Raw genomic sequence first — 19,052 nt, 5'->3', positions numbered from 1 at the left:
TGATTATCTCATTATGTTAATTGACAGGTAGCTATATATAGTCGGTGGTGTACGCACAGTCTGATTCAGTCCTCTGTATGAAACGGGTCTATGATTTTATATCAGCCTGAAACAGTCCTCTATATGATGGGTCTGTGGTGTTTCTCAGTCTTGTCCAGTCCTCTGTATGAAATGGGTCGGTAATATTATATCAGCCTGATACAGTCCTCTATATATGATGGGTCTGTGGTGTTATATCAGCCTGATACAGTCCTCTATATATGATGGGTCTGTGGTGTTTCTCAGTCTTGTCCAGTTCACTGTATGAAATGGGTCTATGGTGTTATATCAGTCTGATACAGACTTATATATATGATGGGTCTATGGTGTTACAACAGGCTGATGCTACTACTTTTACCTGTTTGTTATTGGTCTGTGGTGTTTCTCAGTCTTGTCCAGTCCGATATCTGTAATGAGTATGGATGTTATATCGGCCTGACACAGTCCTCTGAATTTTATTGGTCTGTGGTGTTTCTCAGTCTTGTCCAGTCCGATATCTGTAATGGGTATGGATGTTATATCGGCCTGACACAGTCCTCTGTATGTTATTGGTCTGTGGTGTTTTTCAGTCTTGTCAAGTCCTATGTATTTAATGGGTCGGTAATTTTATATCAGTCTGATACAGACGATATATGATGGGTCTGTGGTGTTATATCAGGCTGCTACAGTCCTCTGTATATGATGGGTTTGTGGTGTTATATCAACCTGATGCTACTACTTTTACCTGTTTGTTATTGGTCTGGGGTGTTTCTCAGTCTTGTCCAGTCCGATATCTGTAATGGGTATGGATAAAATTGAGAATGGAAATTGGGAATGTGCCAAAGAGACAACAACCCGACCATAGAAAAAAAACAACAGCAGAAGGTCACCAACAGGTCTTCAATGTAGCGAGAAATTCTCGCACCCGGAGGCGTCCTTCAGCTGGCCCCTAAACAAATATATACTAGTTCAGTGATAATGAACGCCATACTAATTTCCAAATTGGATACAAGAAACTAAAATTAAAATAATACAAGACTAACAAATGCCAGAGGCTCCGGACTTGGGACAGGCGCAAAAATGCGGCGGGGTTAAACATGTTTGTGAGATCTCAAACCCTCCCCCTATACCTCTAGCCAATGTAGAAAAGTAAACGCATAACAATACGCACATTAAAATTCAGTTCAAGAGATGTCCGAGTCCGATGTCAGAAGATATAACAAAAGAAAATAAACAAAATGAAAATAATACATAAATAACAACAGACTACTAAGCAGTTAACTGACATGCCAGCTCCAGACCTCAATTAAACTGATTGAAAGATTATGTCTTCATACAGTCCTCTATATGTTATTGGTCTGTGGTGTTTCTCAGTCTTGTTCAGTCCAATATCTTTAATGTGGTCTTATATGAGCCTGGTACATTCATCTGTATTCATTGGTCTGTGGTGTTAATTCAGTCTGATCCAGTCCTCTGTATGTTTAGATTGGTCTGTGGTGTAATATCCCTCTGATCGAGTCCTCTGTATTGTATAGTTGGGTATACATTTACAATTAATTCTCCATAGGCCGTAATGGTAACGTTTTCCTCCGTTGCTCAGTCCATATCGTTTACTTGAACATGTATGATGGCTCATATCGAAGCTGATACATTTATACATGTCTGGTTAAATTTTCGGGGTGGCAAGTGAGATTACTTTTTTCGCAAATTGATGGACCCCGGAAGATGGTGAAAAATGTCAGTCTCCTCATGAAATAATCCCAAAATTCTGATCATAAAATTCAATGAAAAAATTGTCCTTTCTAATAATTTATTTCAGGTCAAATCTACATCTTTCTTTTCTCATCACACCAGCTCTATAAAACAGTTCTTATTGTTCATTTATGTCCATTTTTAAAATCACAGCATCCACAATTGTATGGCGGACTAATATTTTTTTTAATTACGTCATCTGAGTTCCTCATCTCAAGGTCTATTAGGGATCCTGACCCATATTGAAATTCATACTTCTGATTTTTCCAAATATTTTTATGTGATCTTCATCGGTATAACATTCTGAATAAATCTGTGTATTTTTGTCCATTTCTGAAAAAAAATAAAGTTGTTTTAGCACTATAAGGCAATGACACTTTCGTCGCTATATTCATTTATTTTGAATACAATGTGTTTATATAATTAATTTCTTCCAGAATACCTTCACTAGTCAAAACAAGGACAAAACTTCTGATTATAACCTTTAATTACAATACACAGACCCTGTTAAAGCATTCTATAAAATTTTCTTGTGCCTTAAAGTGCATTTTGACAGAGAAATTATGCAAAAATGAAGATTTTATAAAAAAAACCAACACCAAAATAATTATTCTTACTAGTGGAAATCTGGTATTTAAAACTGTGGAAAGCACTCTTAACTACTTGGAAAGTCATCTTTATCATATAATTAGAGTGCAATATAGTGCAAATTTTCAAAACTTGTCCTTTCACATAATTCTATTTGAGAAAAAATGTTTTTAACATGTATTTCAGTGAAAACCTTTTATTAGTGAGAAATCCACATGAGGTTTTAAAGGAAACATTGTGACATCACATGTATTATGGCGTCATTAAATAACGACAGATCAAAATAGAGCTAAATATAGTTTGCAGTGTTACGTGAGAAACAGTTGCCGCAAGATTTAACACGAAATATTGAGTCGAAACGATCTGTAACTAAGCCTTTTCATTTAATACCAAGACCATAGCAACAGTTTTCATATTTGCATATTTTTAACATACCGACTGTAATTTCAATTGCATAAATACCATAAATAAACAATTTAGAGCTTGCCTAATAAAGCAAAATGCTTACCAGTTATTCAGGACTTTTTAAAACCTCTAGTTTGCCATCTCAGGTTAAAAAGTAATGATATGTCTGGAACTGAAATAAGACAAAAAAATTACTCAGGCTGTGTTATCATTTGATTTAAATACATAAGTACTATTGAGAGAGAAAAATCTAATTCTTGAAAGTTTAATCACAAAGAAAGACAAATGCTTCTCCCTTGTGGCTTAGTCACCTTCATTTAAACCTTTTATTTTAGAAGCAATGGGTAGTAGCTAACTAGCTTAATAGTTGAATAGGTGCAGAAATATTGTTTTCAAAAAGGTTTGACCCTCCCCCTTTTTCACTGAGAAATGACAATATCTATTGTTTTGCTCAAGCGCATTAAAAATATTAGTTCATGATTTTCTTAAAACATGTACATGTTTTTTCTGTTTTTTTGCATATGATATCTACTGACCAGGGGTCAAATCATTGGATAAAAGCACATGCGATGATGTATCTCACTTTACTCGTATGAAGTGTGTTATCTCCCTTGATTATCAGGTATTCCTGTAGACCGAAGTGATAATTACATAACAAAGACTATATTGTGTCATGTTTACTTACAATTTAATAATATTTAAAAGTTGTTTCTTGCCTTTTTCAATATAGTAAACAAATTCCTTTCGGATCTCTCGGAAGTAAACAAAGTGATGATTGTGCCTAAAAAAAGTGTTCAGCCCCGTGCCAGTAATGCATTTTAAAAGCAAAGTTTCATTGAGTTTTTGCTGATCTTTATCAATAATATTTATCTTAAACCATTTATAATAACTAGGTACAAATAAAAATCTACTAACCATCATTTTCGGTGGTGTACAAGGTGAAATCATCCATAAATCAGCCTGAAAACTTCTGGAATTAAGCTTCTAATTTGGGTATACATTTACAATTAATTCTCCATAGGCCGTAATGGTAACGTTTTCCTCCGTTGCTCAGTCCATATCGTTTACTTGAACATGTATGATGGCTCATATCGAAGCTGATACATTTATACATGTCTGGTTAAATTTTCGGGGTGGCAAGTGAGATTACTTTTTTCGCAAATTGATGGACCCCGGAAGATGGTGAAAAATGTCAGTCTCCTCATGAAATAATCCCAAAATTCTGATCATAAAATTCAATGAAAAAATTGTCCTTTCTAATAATTTATTTCAGGTCAAATCTACATCTTTCTTTTCTCATCACACCAGCTCTATAAAACAGTTCTTATTGTTCATTTATGTCCATTTTTAAAATCACAGCATCCACAATTGTATGGCGGACTAATATTTTTTTTAATTACGTCATCTGAGTTCCTCATCTCAAGGTCTATTAGGGATCCTGACCCATATTGAAATTCATACTTCTGATTTTTCCAAATATTTTTATGTGATCTTCATCGGTATAACATTCTGAATAAATCTGTGTATTTTTGTCCATTTCTGAAAAAAAATAAAGTTGTTTTAGCACTATAAGGCAATGACACTTTCGTCGCTATATTCATTTATTTTGAATACAATGTGTTTATATAATTAATTTCTTCCAGAATACCTTCACTAGTCAAAACAAGGACAAAACTTCTGATTATAACCTTTAATTACAATACACAGACCCTGTTAAAGCATTCTATAAAATTTTCTTGTGCCTTAAAGTGCATTTTGACAGAGAAATTATGCAAAAATGAAGATTTTATAAAAAAAACCAACACCAAAATAATTATTCTTACTAGTGGAAATCTGGTATTTAAAACTGTGGAAAGCACTCTTAACTACTTGGAAAGTCATCTTTATCATATAATTAGAGTGCAATATAGTGCAAATTTTCAAAACTTGTCCTTTCACATAATTCTATTTGAGAAAAAATGTTTTTAACATGTATTTCAGTGAAAACCTTTTATTAGTGAGAAATCCACATGAGGTTTTAAAGGAAACATTGTGACATCACATGTATTATGGCGTCATTAAATAACGACAGATCAAAATAGAGCTAAATATAGTTTGCAGTGTTACGTGAGAAACAGTTGCCGCAAGATTTAACACGAAATATTGAGTCGAAACGATCTGTAACTAAGCCTTTTCATTTAATACCAAGACCATAGCAACAGTTTTCATATTTGCATATTTTTAACATACCGACTGTAATTTCAATTGCATAAATACCATAAATAAACAATTTAGAGCTTGCCTAATAAAGCAAAATGCTTACCAGTTATTCAGGACTTTTTAAAACCTCTAGTTTGCCATCTCAGGTTAAAAAGTAATGATATGTCTGGAACTGAAATAAGACAAAAAAATTACTCAGGCTGTGTTATCATTTGATTTAAATACATAAGTACTATTGAGAGAGAAAAATCTAATTCTTGAAAGTTTAATCACAAAGAAAGACAAATGCTTCTCCCTTGTGGCTTAGTCACCTTCATTTAAACCTTTTATTTTAGAAGCAATGGGTAGTAGCTAACTAGCTTAATAGTTGAATAGGTGCAGAAATATTGTTTTCAAAAAGGTTTGACACTCCCCCTTTTTCACTGAGAAATGACAATATCTATTGTTTTGCTCAAGCGCATTAAAAATATTAGTTCATGATTTTCTTAAAACATGTACATGTTTTTTCTGTTTTTTTGCATATGATATCTACTGACCAGGGGTCAAATCATTGGATAAAAGCACATGCGATGATGTATCTCACTTTACTCGTATGAAGTGTGTTATCTCCCTTGATTATCAGGTATTCCTGTAGACCGAAGTGATAATTACATAACAAAGACTATATTGTGTCATGTTTACTTACAATTTAATAATATTTAAAAGTTGTTTCTTGCCTTTTTCAATATAGTAAACAAATTCCTTTCGGATCTCTCGGAAGTAAACAAAGTGATGATTGTGCCTAAAAAAAGTGTTCAGCCCCGTGCCAGTAATGCATTTTAAAAGCAAAGTTTCATTGAGTTTTTGCTGATCTTTATCAATAATATTTATCTTAAACCATTTATAATAACTAGGTACAAATAAAAATCTACTAACCATCATTTTCGGTGGTGTACAAGGTGAAATCATCCATAAATCAGCCTGAAAACTTCTGGAATTAAGCTTCTAATTTGGGTATACATTTACAATTAATTCTCCATAGGCCGTAATGGTAACGTTTTCCTCCGTTGCTCAGTCCATATCGTTTACTTGAACATGTATGATGGCTCATATCGAAGCTGATACATTTATACATGTCTGGTTAAATTTTCGGGGTGGCAAGTGAGATTACTTTTTTCGCAAATTGATGGACCCCGGAAGATGGTGAAAAATGTCAGTCTCCTCATGAAATAATCCCAAAATTCTGATCATAAAATTCAATGAAAAAATTGTCCTTTCTAATAATTTATTTCAGGTCAAATCTACATCTTTCTTTTCTCATCACACCAGCTCTATAAAACAGTTCTTATTGTTCATTTATGTCCATTTTTAAAATCACAGCATCCACAATTGTATGGCGGACTAATATTTTTTTTAATTACGTCATCTGAGTTCCTCATCTCAAGGTCTATTAGGGATCCTGACCCATATTGAAATTCATACTTCTGATTTTTCCAAATATTTTTATGTGATCTTCATCGGTATAACATTCTGAATAAATCTGTGTATTTTTGTCCATTTCTGAAAAAAAATAAAGTTGTTTTAGCACTATAAGGCAATGACACTTTCGTCGCTATATTCATTTATTTTGAATACAATGTGTTTATATAATTAATTTCTTCCAGAATACCTTCACTAGTCAAAACAAGGACAAAACTTCTGATTATAACCTTTAATTACAATACACAGACCCTGTTAAAGCATTCTATAAAATTTTCTTGTGCCTTAAAGTGCATTTTGACAGAGAAATTATGCAAAAATGAAGATTTTATAAAAAAAACCAACACCAAAATAATTATTCTTACTAGTGGAAATCTGGTATTTAAAACTGTGGAAAGCACTCTTAACTACTTGGAAAGTCATCTTTATCATATAATTAGAGTGCAATATAGTGCAAATTTTCAAAACTTGTCCTTTCACATAATTCTATTTGAGAAAAAATGTTTTTAACATGTATTTCAGTGAAAACCTTTTATTAGTGAGAAATCCACATGAGGTTTTAAAGGAAACATTGTGACATCACATGTATTATGGCGTCATTAAATAACGACAGATCAAAATAGAGCTAAATATAGTTTGCAGTGTTACGTGAGAAACAGTTGCCGCAAGATTTAACACGAAATATTGAGTCGAAACGATCTGTAACTAAGCCTTTTCATTTAATACCAAGACCATAGCAACAGTTTTCATATTTGCATATTTTTAACATACCGACTGTAATTTCAATTGCATAAATACCATAAATAAACAATTTAGAGCTTGCCTAATAAAGCAAAATGCTTACCAGTTATTCAGGACTTTTTAAAACCTCTAGTTTGCCATCTCAGGTTAAAAAGTAATGATATGTCTGGAACTGAAATAAGACAAAAAAATTACTCAGGCTGTGTTATCATTTGATTTAAATACATAAGTACTATTGAGAGAGAAAAATCTAATTCTTGAAAGTTTAATCACAAAGAAAGACAAATGCTTCTCCCTTGTGGCTTAGTCACCTTCATTTAAACCTTTTATTTTAGAAGCAATGGGTAGTAGCTAACTAGCTTAATAGTTGAATAGGTGCAGAAATATTGTTTTCAAAAAGGTTTGACCCTCCCCCTTTTTCACTGAGAAATGACAATATCTATTGTTTTGCTCAAGCGCATTAAAAATATTAGTTCATGATTTTCTTAAAACATGTACATGTTTTTTCTGTTTTTTTGCATATGATATCTACTGACCAGGGGTCAAATCATTGGATAAAAGCACATGCGATGATGTATCTCACTTTACTCGTATGAAGTGTGTTATCTCCCTTGATTATCAGGTATTCCTGTAGACCGAAGTGATAATTACATAACAAAGACTATATTGTGTCATGTTTACTTACAATTTAATAATATTTAAAAGTTGTTTCTTGCCTTTTTCAATATAGTAAACAAATTCCTTTCGGATCTCTCGGAAGTAAACAAAGTGATGATTGTGCCTAAAAAAAGTGTTCAGCCCCGTGCCAGTAATGCATTTTAAAAGCAAAGTTTCATTGAGTTTTTGCTGATCTTTATCAATAATATTTATCTTAAACCATTTATAATAACTAGGTACAAATAAAAATCTACTAACCATCATTTTCGGTGGTGTACAAGGTGAAATCATCCATAAATCAGCCTGAAAACTTCTGGAATTAAGCTTCTAATTTGGGTATACATTTACAATTAATTCTCCATAGGCCGTAATGGTAACGTTTTCCTCCGTTGCTCAGTCCATATCGTTTACTTGAACATGTATGATGGCTCATATCGAAGCTGATACATTTATACATGTCTGGTTAAATTTTCGGGGTGGCAAGTGAGATTACTTTTTTCGCAAATTGATGGACCCCGGAAGATGGTGAAAAATGTCAGTCTCCTCATGAAATAATCCCAAAATTCTGATCATAAAATTCAATGAAAAAATTGTCCTTTCTAATAATTTATTTCAGGTCAAATCTACATCTTTCTTTTCTCATCACACCAGCTCTATAAAACAGTTCTTATTGTTCATTTATGTCCATTTTTAAAATCACAGCATCCACAATTGTATGGCGGACTAATATTTTTTTTAATTACGTCATCTGAGTTCCTCATCTCAAGGTCTATTAGGGATCCTGACCCATATTGAAATTCATACTTCTGATTTTTCCAAATATTTTTATGTGATCTTCATCGGTATAACATTCTGAATAAATCTGTGTATTTTTGTCCATTTCTGAAAAAAAATAAAGTTGTTTTAGCACTATAAGGCAATGACACTTTCGTCGCTATATTCATTTATTTTGAATACAATGTGTTTATATAATTAATTTCTTCCAGAATACCTTCACTAGTCAAAACAAGGACAAAACTTCTGATTATAACCTTTAATTACAATACACAGACCCTGTTAAAGCATTCTATAAAATTTTCTTGTGCCTTAAAGTGCATTTTGACAGAGAAATTATGCAAAAATGAAGATTTTATAAAAAAAACCAACACCAAAATAATTATTCTTACTAGTGGAAATCTGGTATTTAAAACTGTGGAAAGCACTCTTAACTACTTGGAAAGTCATCTTTATCATATAATTAGAGTGCAATATAGTGCAAATTTTCAAAACTTGTCCTTTCACATAATTCTATTTGAGAAAAAATGTTTTTAACATGTATTTCAGTGAAAACCTTTTATTAGTGAGAAATCCACATGAGGTTTTAAAGGAAACATTGTGACATCACATGTATTATGGCGTCATTAAATAACGACAGATCAAAATAGAGCTAAATATAGTTTGCAGTGTTACGTGAGAAACAGTTGCCGCAAGATTTAACACGAAATATTGAGTCGAAACGATCTGTAACTAAGCCTTTTCATTTAATACCAAGACCATAGCAACAGTTTTCATATTTGCATATTTTTAACATACCGACTGTAATTTCAATTGCATAAATACCATAAATAAACAATTTAGAGCTTGCCTAATAAAGCAAAATGCTTACCAGTTATTCAGGACTTTTTAAAACCTCTAGTTTGCCATCTCAGGTTAAAAAGTAATGATATGTCTGGAACTGAAATAAGACAAAAAAATTACTCAGGCTGTGTTATCATTTGATTTAAATACATAAGTACTATTGAGAGAGAAAAATCTAATTCTTGAAAGTTTAATCACAAAGAAAGACAAATGCTTCTCCCTTGTGGCTTAGTCACCTTCATTTAAACCTTTTATTTTAGAAGCAATGGGTAGTAGCTAACTAGCTTAATAGTTGAATAGGTGCAGAAATATTGTTTTCAAAAAGGTTTGACCCTCCCCCTTTTTCACTGAGAAATGACAATATCTATTGTTTTGCTCAAGCGCATTAAAAATATTAGTTCATGATTTTCTTAAAACATGTACATGTTTTTTCTGTTTTTTTGCATATGATATCTACTGACCAGGGGTCAAATCATTGGATAAAAGCACATGCGATGATGTATCTCACTTTACTCGTATGAAGTGTGTTATCTCCCTTGATTATCAGGTATTCCTGTAGACCGAAGTGATAATTACATAACAAAGACTATATTGTGTCATGTTTACTTACAATTTAATAATATTTAAAAGTTGTTTCTTGCCTTTTTCAATATAGTAAACAAATTCCTTTCGGATCTCTCGGAAGTAAACAAAGTGATGATTGTGCCTAAAAAAAGTGTTCAGCCCCGTGCCAGTAATGCATTTTAAAAGCAAAGTTTCATTGAGTTTTTGCTGATCTTTATCAATAATATTTATCTTAAACCATTTATAATAACTAGGTACAAATAAAAATCTACTAACCATCATTTTCGGTGGTGTACAAGGTGAAATCATCCATAAATCAGCCTGAAAACTTCTGGAATTAAGCTTCTAATTTGGGTATACATTTACAATTAATTCTCCATAGGCCGTAATGGTAACGTTTTCCTCCGTTGCTCAGTCCATATCGTTTACTTGAACATGTATGATGGCTCATATCGAAGCTGATACATTTATACATGTCTGGTTAAATTTTCGGGGTGGCAAGTGAGATTACTTTTTTCGCAAATTGATGGACCCCGGAAGATGGTGAAAAATGTCAGTCTCCTCATGAAATAATCCCAAAATTCTGATCATAAAATTCAATGAAAAAATTGTCCTTTCTAATAATTTATTTCAGGTCAAATCTACATCTTTCTTTTCTCATCACACCAGCTCTATAAAACAGTTCTTATTGTTCATTTATGTCCATTTTTAAAATCACAGCATCCACAATTGTATGGCGGACTAATATTTTTTTTAATTACGTCATCTGAGTTCCTCATCTCAAGGTCTATTAGGGATCCTGACCCATATTGAAATTCATACTTCTGATTTTTCCAAATATTTTTATGTGATCTTCATCGGTATAACATTCTGAATAAATCTGTGTATTTTTGTCCATTTCTGAAAAAAAATAAAGTTGTTTTAGCACTATAAGGCAATGACACTTTCGTCGCTATATTCATTTATTTTGAATACAATGTGTTTATATAATTAATTTCTTCCAGAATACCTTCACTAGTCAAAACAAGGACAAAACTTCTGATTATAACCTTTAATTACAATACACAGACCCTGTTAAAGCATTCTATAAAATTTTCTTGTGCCTTAAAGTGCATTTTGACAGAGAAATTATGCAAAAATGAAGATTTTATAAAAAAAACCAACACCAAAATAATTATTCTTACTAGTGGAAATCTGGTATTTAAAACTGTGGAAAGCACTCTTAACTACTTGGAAAGTCATCTTTATCATATAATTAGAGTGCAATATAGTGCAAATTTTCAAAACTTGTCCTTTCACATAATTCTATTTGAGAAAAAATGTTTTTAACATGTATTTCAGTGAAAACCTTTTATTAGTGAGAAATCCACATGAGGTTTTAAAGGAAACATTGTGACATCACATGTATTATGGCGTCATTAAATAACGACAGATCAAAATAGAGCTAAATATAGTTTGCAGTGTTACGTGAGAAACAGTTGCCGCAAGATTTAACACGAAATATTGAGTCGAAACGATCTGTAACTAAGCCTTTTCATTTAATACCAAGACCATAGCAACAGTTTTCATATTTGCATATTTTTAACATACCGACTGTAATTTCAATTGCATAAATACCATAAATAAACAATTTAGAGCTTGCCTAATAAAGCAAAATGCTTACCAGTTATTCAGGACTTTTTAAAACCTCTAGTTTGCCATCTCAGGTTAAAAAGTAATGATATGTCTGGAACTGAAATAAGACAAAAAAATTACTCAGGCTGTGTTATCATTTGATTTAAATACATAAGTACTATTGAGAGAGAAAAATCTAATTCTTGAAAGTTTAATCACAAAGAAAGACAAATGCTTCTCCCTTGTGGCTTAGTCACCTTCATTTAAACCTTTTATTTTAGAAGCAATGGGTAGTAGCTAACTAGCTTAATAGTTGAATAGGTGCAGAAATATTGTTTTCAAAAAGGTTTGACCCTCCCCCTTTTTCACTGAGAAATGACAATATCTATTGTTTTGCTCAAGCGCATTAAAAATATTAGTTCATGATTTTCTTAAAACATGTACATGTTTTTTCTGTTTTTTTGCATATGATATCTACTGACCAGGGGTCAAATCATTGGATAAAAGCACATGCGATGATGTATCTCACTTTACTCGTATGAAGTGTGTTATCTCCCTTGATTATCAGGTATTCCTGTAGACCGAAGTGATAATTACATAACAAAGACTATATTGTGTCATGTTTACTTACAATTTAATAATATTTAAAAGTTGTTTCTTGCCTTTTTCAATATAGTAAACAAATTCCTTTCGGATCTCTCGGAAGTAAACAAAGTGATGATTGTGCCTAAAAAAAGTGTTCAGCCCCGTGCCAGTAATGCATTTTAAAAGCAAAGTTTCATTGAGTTTTTGCTGATCTTTATCAATAATATTTATCTTAAACCATTTATAATAACTAGGTACAAATAAAAATCTACTAACCATCATTTTCGGTGGTGTACAAGGTGAAATCATCCATAAATCAGCCTGAAAACTTCTGGAATTAAGCTTCTAATTTGGGTATACATTTACAATTAATTCTCCATAGGCCGTAATGGTAACGTTTTCCTCCGTTGCTCAGTCCATATCGTTTACTTGAACATGTATGATGGCTCATATCGAAGCTGATACATTTATACATGTCTGGTTAAATTTTCGGGGTGGCAAGTGAGATTACTTTTTTCGCAAATTGATGGACCCCGGAAGATGGTGAAAAATGTCAGTCTCCTCATGAAATAATCCCAAAATTCTGATCATAAAATTCAATGAAAAAATTGTCCTTTCTAATAATTTATTTCAGGTCAAATCTACATCTTTCTTTTCTCATCACACCAGCTCTATAAAACAGTTCTTATTGTTCATTTATGTCCATTTTTAAAATCACAGCATCCACAATTGTATGGCGGACTAATATTTTTTTTAATTACGTCATCTGAGTTCCTCATCTCAAGGTCTATTAGGGATCCTGACCCAGTTAAATTGTGTTATATCAGCCTGATACAGTCCTTTGCATGGAATCGGTCTTTTCTAGTCTAGTATCCCTTTCAAAATGAACTTGCAGTACGATATTTTTGTTAATACCTTTTGAATTTTAAAATAATTGATACAGATATGGAAATATAGTATTGAAAACATAAGATTTGCTTTCCAAAAACTGGAATCTCTTGTATGAACCTACAGTACGTGGCTGATATTATAATATGCCAGTGGAAATAATGAGAATTAAGAACGTACATATAGTTCGAGTAAAATGTATTGTATATGTCTGTGGTGTTATATCAGCCTGATACACTGCTCTGTATGTTATTGGTCTGTGATGTAATCCAAGTCTGATCCAGTTTTCGGTATTGTCAGTATGTGGTGTTATATCAGTCTTGTCCAGTCTACTGTATGTAGTGGCTCAGTGTAATTATTTCTGTTTGATCTAGTCTGCCGTATTGTCAGTCTTTGGTGTAAGCAGTCTGATTAAGCAAAGCGATCTGTAGTAGATAGGTCTGTGATGTTGTCCCAGTTCAAATCAGGATATCTGTTTGCAGAATGCGTGGATTTATCTCATCATGTTACTAATTTTTAACTTGGTGTTATCTGACCTTCTCGAATTTGGTCACTACGTTTGGGCATGGTGTGCCAGTCGTTTTTCAACTGACAAATATAATTTCTTTCTCGATAGCTTCTTATTTTTTGTTGATGTGGAAAATGGATTTTTTCATATACTTAAATGGTAAAAGTAATTTTGAGAAATGTAGTTTTAAAAGTCACTTGAATTAGATACTATTACAATCTACTTAAATTTGTATTAAAACTCTTTACGTATATCCCTAATGTACATGTTTCTACTGTAAGTGATATTAAGTAATATGTATGGTTTTGATTTAATATTCAATCCATTAAGAGAAGACCTGAATTCTATTTCCATGTGTATAACGCTTTTTATATTGTTTGTTATTATTTGATTATGAGTCCAGTTGATTAATAAAGTATCGTTTTAATGCCATAACCATTATGTAGTAAATACATCGATATGCTTTCCTCCGAGAAATTAAATTTGCCAGTTTGTTTATCCTAAGGAGTCATTCGGGAACTATTTACGATATTGCGAATTACTAAAGCATACTTTGTGTATAACATTAGATGACAATTATAGAGAAAGAGGTTCTAAAAAAATCTCCTCTTAGACTTTTCAGACTTGTCAGACAGGTCACACAATACGTAAATACTAGTAATCATGAAACAACGTAATAAATATATCACATGTAATATCATGGCTAGACCTGTCGTGTAAAAAGTTATATAACGACTAGATTTATTTCTTTAGATGATTTTTTAGTACAAAAATGTAATACGATTATACATATCTTGTGTGAACGTGATATCATATAACGATAATATCTTACTTGGACGATAATATATGACGGTAACACCTGTCTTGGAAGATAGTATATGACGATTATACCTTTCTTGGACGTTATGATATGACGGTTATATCTGTCTTGGACGATATAATATTACGGTTATACCTATCTTGGCATAAATATCATACTGCGGTTAGGTCTATGTCATAAGATATAGTATAACTACATGTATTAGATATGTTGGAAGATATACCCTAACTACTAGATATATGCCAAATAGTACGGTACGGTTCCCTAAAGTTGTTAATTTCTGTGTCATTTTGCCTCTTTTTGAGAGTTGTCTCATTGGCAATCATACAACATCTTCTTTTTTATTTTTGTTTTCCAAACTTTTCAACCCGACAGCTACCATTCCAGGCACACGAGCCATGCGCGAGAAATATCAAACCCTATATTGTGTCCATACTGGTACTCAATGAGCTACAACGTATTTATTATTCTCGTTTTAAATGTAACTGAAAACCATTTTCTTCGAAAAATGTCTATCCCAAGTTCTGACGGTTGGAATAGTCTAACATATTATTTTGTCATTTTTGGACTTTGTATCCCTTTCAAAATGAACTTGTAGTACGATATTTTTGTTAATACCTTTTGAATTTTTAAAATAATTGATACAGATATGGAAATATAGTATTGAAAACATAAGATTTGCTTTCCAAAAACTGGAATCCCTTGTATAAATTTTAAACCTACAGTACGTGGCTGATATTATAATATGTCAGTGGAAATAATAAGAATTAAGAAAGTACATATAGTTCGAGTGAAAATTAAAATGTGAAAGTATGAATATGTGTCAAACCTTGGTGATTCCATATCTGCTCCCACATATTGTATATAACATCTGTTCAAGTTGTTAATGCGTTAAATTTTTCTTTCATGTTAGAAACAAACTTAAATTTTGATTTAAAAAAATTATTTTCATGATTCAGAATAGACTTTTATCATCAGAAAGTGCATCATAAGCCTATTTGGCTGGCTGATTACTTTGTATTTTAAAACATGTATTTATTTGTATATTCAGGTTGCACTATAATAAATAATTCTTCTTTTTCTTCTTCTATAACGGCTCCTTTTCAAATAAAATTAACATGAAGTAATTAGTAATTAGAATTAAAAACTTAATGGACACTTGGAGAAATAAGGACAGTTTTATTAATACCACCAACGATCAATACTTAATTGATCAAGTTATCGCCATAGAAAAACAAGTCCTGTTTAATATAACCAAACATTCAAATCCAATTTGTTCATGTTATTGCAGTAAATGCTACAAATTCCCCTTCCAAGAAAGCAATCAAACATTTATTAGGCTAATATAAATAGGATAATGAGAAATTTATTGAAACTTTGTCAGTTATATTATCGTTACTGAATCTCACCCTGTTTCCACTGCTAGAAGATACATTATATGCTAATTAACTCCAATAGTTTATTTGTAGATTTTTTTTCCAAGTTGTGCAACGTACACCATGCATACTACATATTTTTAATACTTGTCTAAGTGAAATTTCAAATCCTTTTTCAGTATTTCTCTTTGCCCTTGACAAACATTATGTTGTATTGTACGTGTGATCTTTTTTGCTTCAATTAATGTTTCAATACAAGTATGTCAAACACATATATGTTTACATTAACCATGTTCTTTGTGTGAATATTCAAACTGAAGGAACGTGCTATGCATTGTTTGGTGTTGGTTGCTGTATGCTGTGTTGTCCCTTTTTAATTTTTAGCTATTTCATATTTCGTAATTGCTGATCCTTTAATATCTTAATATACAACATGAGTTTTGGTCGTTGTTGAAGTCTGTACGGTGACCTGTATGTGTTAATATCCTCGTCCTGGGTCAATTGTTGATAGTTGTTACATTGGGAGTAATACCACTCTCCTTTTTTATAATGTAATGCCGCCATCAGATGACCATTAACATCTGTTGCTATCCATTTGGGATCATTTGTCCTCATACACTGTATCGTAGTAGTACGTTACAGGGTCGTCTACATCACGGCCCATTGTGATAGACAACTGATCGACTTCTCAGTTTCACGCGGTTCAGTTACACGGCAGTACACTACAGGAAGACTCATTTGTTTCATGGTGGTATGTTAAATGCACGAATCCTTTGCGGCTACATGGTGGTACACTACTGATAGACTCCACTGTTTCATGGTGATACTTAACTCAATGACTACTGGTCGACTCAAGTGTTTGGTCTCCACTGTTCAATGGTGGTAAGTTACTTTGATAACTCCAAGGCGGCTACATGGTGGTACACTACTGGTAGACTCAACTGCCCACATGGTGGTACGTTACGTGGTAAATTCTATTGCAGGCTACACGAGGATGCACTACTGGTCGACTCCACTGCTTGGTGTCCACTGTTCCATGCTGGTACGTTACTTAGATGAATGCATGGTGGCTTCATGGTTGTACATTACAGGAAGACTCAATTGTTTCATGGTGGTATGTATATGCACGATTCCGTGGCGGCATCATGGTGGTAGACTACTGGTATACACCACTGTCCAAATGGTGGTACGTTAAGTGGATAACTCAATTGTGACTACATGACGATCCACTGTTTGGTGTCCACTGTTCAATGGTGGTCCGTTATTTGCATGCCGTCATGGCGGCTACACGAGGAGCACTAATGGGCGACTAGACTGCTTGGTCTCCACTTTTCAATAGTGGTACGTTACCTGGACGAATCCATGGCGGCTACATGATGGTACACTACTGGATGACTCAATTGTTTTATGGTGGTAGGTTACGAAATATACTCCATGGTGGCTACATGTTGGCTTAACTGGTCGACTCCACGGTTTCATTCTGGTTTTATTACGTGGATAACTTAACCGCGACTGGATGGTGGTCACTACTTGTCGACTCCACTGTTTCATGGTGGTATATTACGTGGATAACTTAACGGCGACTGCATGCTTGTCACTACTTGTTGACTCCACGGTTTCATGGTGGTATATTACGTGAATAACTTAACGGCGACTGCATGATGGTCACTTCTTGTCGACGATACTGTTTCATGGTGGTATATATCGTGGATCACTTAACGGCGACTGCATGATGGTCACTACTTGTCGACGATACTGTTTCATGGTGGTATATATCGTGGATAACTTAACGGCGACTGCGTGGTGGTCACTACTTGTCGACTTTACTGTTTCATGATGGTATATATCGTGGATAACTTAACGGCGACTGCGTGGTGGTTACTACTTGTCGACTCCACAGTTTCATAGTGGTATATATCGTGGATCACTTAACGGCGACTGGATGGTGGTCACTACTTGTCGACTCCACTGTTTCATGGTGGTATATATCGTGGATCACTTAACGGCGACTGGATGGTGGTCACTACTTGTCGACTCCACTGTTTCATAGTGGTATATTACGTTGATAACTTAACGGCGACTGCATGGTGGTCACTACTTGCCGACTCCACGGTTCATGGTGGTATATTACGTGGACAACTTAACATCGACTGCATGGTGGTACAGTACTTGTCGACTCCACTGTTTCATGGTGGTATATATCGTGGATCACTTAACGGCGACTGCATGGTGGTCACTACTTGTCGACTCCACTGTTTCATGGTGGTATATTACGTGGATAACTTAACGGCGACTGCGTGGTGGTCACTACTTGTCGACTTTACTGTTTCGTGGTGGTATATATCGTGGATAACTTAACGGCGACTGCGTGGTGGTCACTACTTGCCGACTCCACTGTTTCATATTGGTATATTACGTTGATAACTTAACGTCGACTGCATGGTGGTCACTACTTGTCGACTTAACTGTTTCGTGGTGGTATATAACGTAGATAACTTAACGGCGACTGGATGGTGGTCACTACTTGCCGACTCCACGGTTCATGGTGGTATATTACGTGGACAACTTAACATCGACTGCATGGTGGTACAGTACTTGTCGACTCCACTGTTTCATGGTGGTACGTAACGTTGATACCGGCATAGCAGCTACATGATGATATACTACATGTAGACTCCACTGTTTCACGGCTGATTGCTTCAGCAGAATTGAAGTGTTATCTCGCCGATAGATAGTGATTTTAGCGTTCGAAATAAATGTTTACTTGCCAAAGCTAATAGTTCATTTCATCATCCAATAGTAAACGTGACCTCAGACTGCCTGACCAGTGGCCAGTGCTATTGTATTGATCCGATATATATATATCATATTGGTATTTCATTTGATTTATTGGGTAATTTTTAAACCAATCATTTAGCATCCTATTGTGTTAAGAAAACATAATGTGATTTCCGTTACTATAACGTTCATCTAAAACATGCAGAATCAATATCAATTATATCTATGCAGTATAATTGTACTTATGTCTCAAGTAAAACGCAATAGTATTTGTTATTGGAACAGAAGTCTGATGTATAAACTTTAAAACCTTTGCAGACATTAATAGCTATGAAAGGAGACCAAAAACCAATAAAAATCGGTTATAACAATACATCTTAACATACTTTCTTGAAAGCGGGATATAATAATGGATCTGAATAGGGAAGTATCCGAACTTTATATTCAACAAGGGTTTAAAGATTAATATAATTATAGATCTGAA

The 19,052-nt window shown here is 33.5% G+C and overlaps 1 protein-coding gene and 2 long non-coding RNA genes across 4 annotated transcripts in view; 1 reads left to right on the top strand and 2 right to left on the bottom strand.

Annotated features, from left to right (window-relative positions):
* Nucleotides 1-19,052, top strand: part of LOC139525507 (dopamine D2-like receptor) — a 205,740-nt gene that overhangs the window by 56,281 nt on the left and 130,407 nt on the right. The window lies entirely within an intron of this gene.
* On the bottom strand, nucleotides 1,815-10,125 carry LOC139524666 (uncharacterized). Its single transcript, XR_011664831.1, has 9 exons — nucleotides 10,046-10,125; nucleotides 9,464-9,532; nucleotides 8,077-8,700; nucleotides 7,265-7,333; nucleotides 5,878-6,501; nucleotides 5,066-5,134; nucleotides 3,679-4,302; nucleotides 2,867-2,935; nucleotides 1,815-2,103 (listed from the first exon to the last, which is right to left on the bottom strand). It is a non-coding gene; the product is annotated as an uncharacterized lncRNA (long non-coding RNA).
* On the bottom strand, nucleotides 10,611-12,722 carry LOC139524667 (uncharacterized). Its single transcript, XR_011664832.1, has 3 exons — nucleotides 12,475-12,722; nucleotides 11,663-11,731; nucleotides 10,611-10,899 (listed from the first exon to the last, which is right to left on the bottom strand). It is a non-coding gene; the product is annotated as an uncharacterized lncRNA (long non-coding RNA).

The sequence above is a fragment of the Mytilus edulis genome, chromosome 5 (genome assembly GCF_963676685.1).
Source record: "Mytilus edulis chromosome 5, xbMytEdul2.2, whole genome shotgun sequence".
Classification (NCBI taxonomy): domain Eukaryota; kingdom Metazoa; phylum Mollusca; class Bivalvia; order Mytilida; family Mytilidae; genus Mytilus; species Mytilus edulis.
The sequence above is the reverse complement of the archived record's forward strand: the minus strand, read 5'-3'. Positions and strand labels throughout refer to the sequence as shown.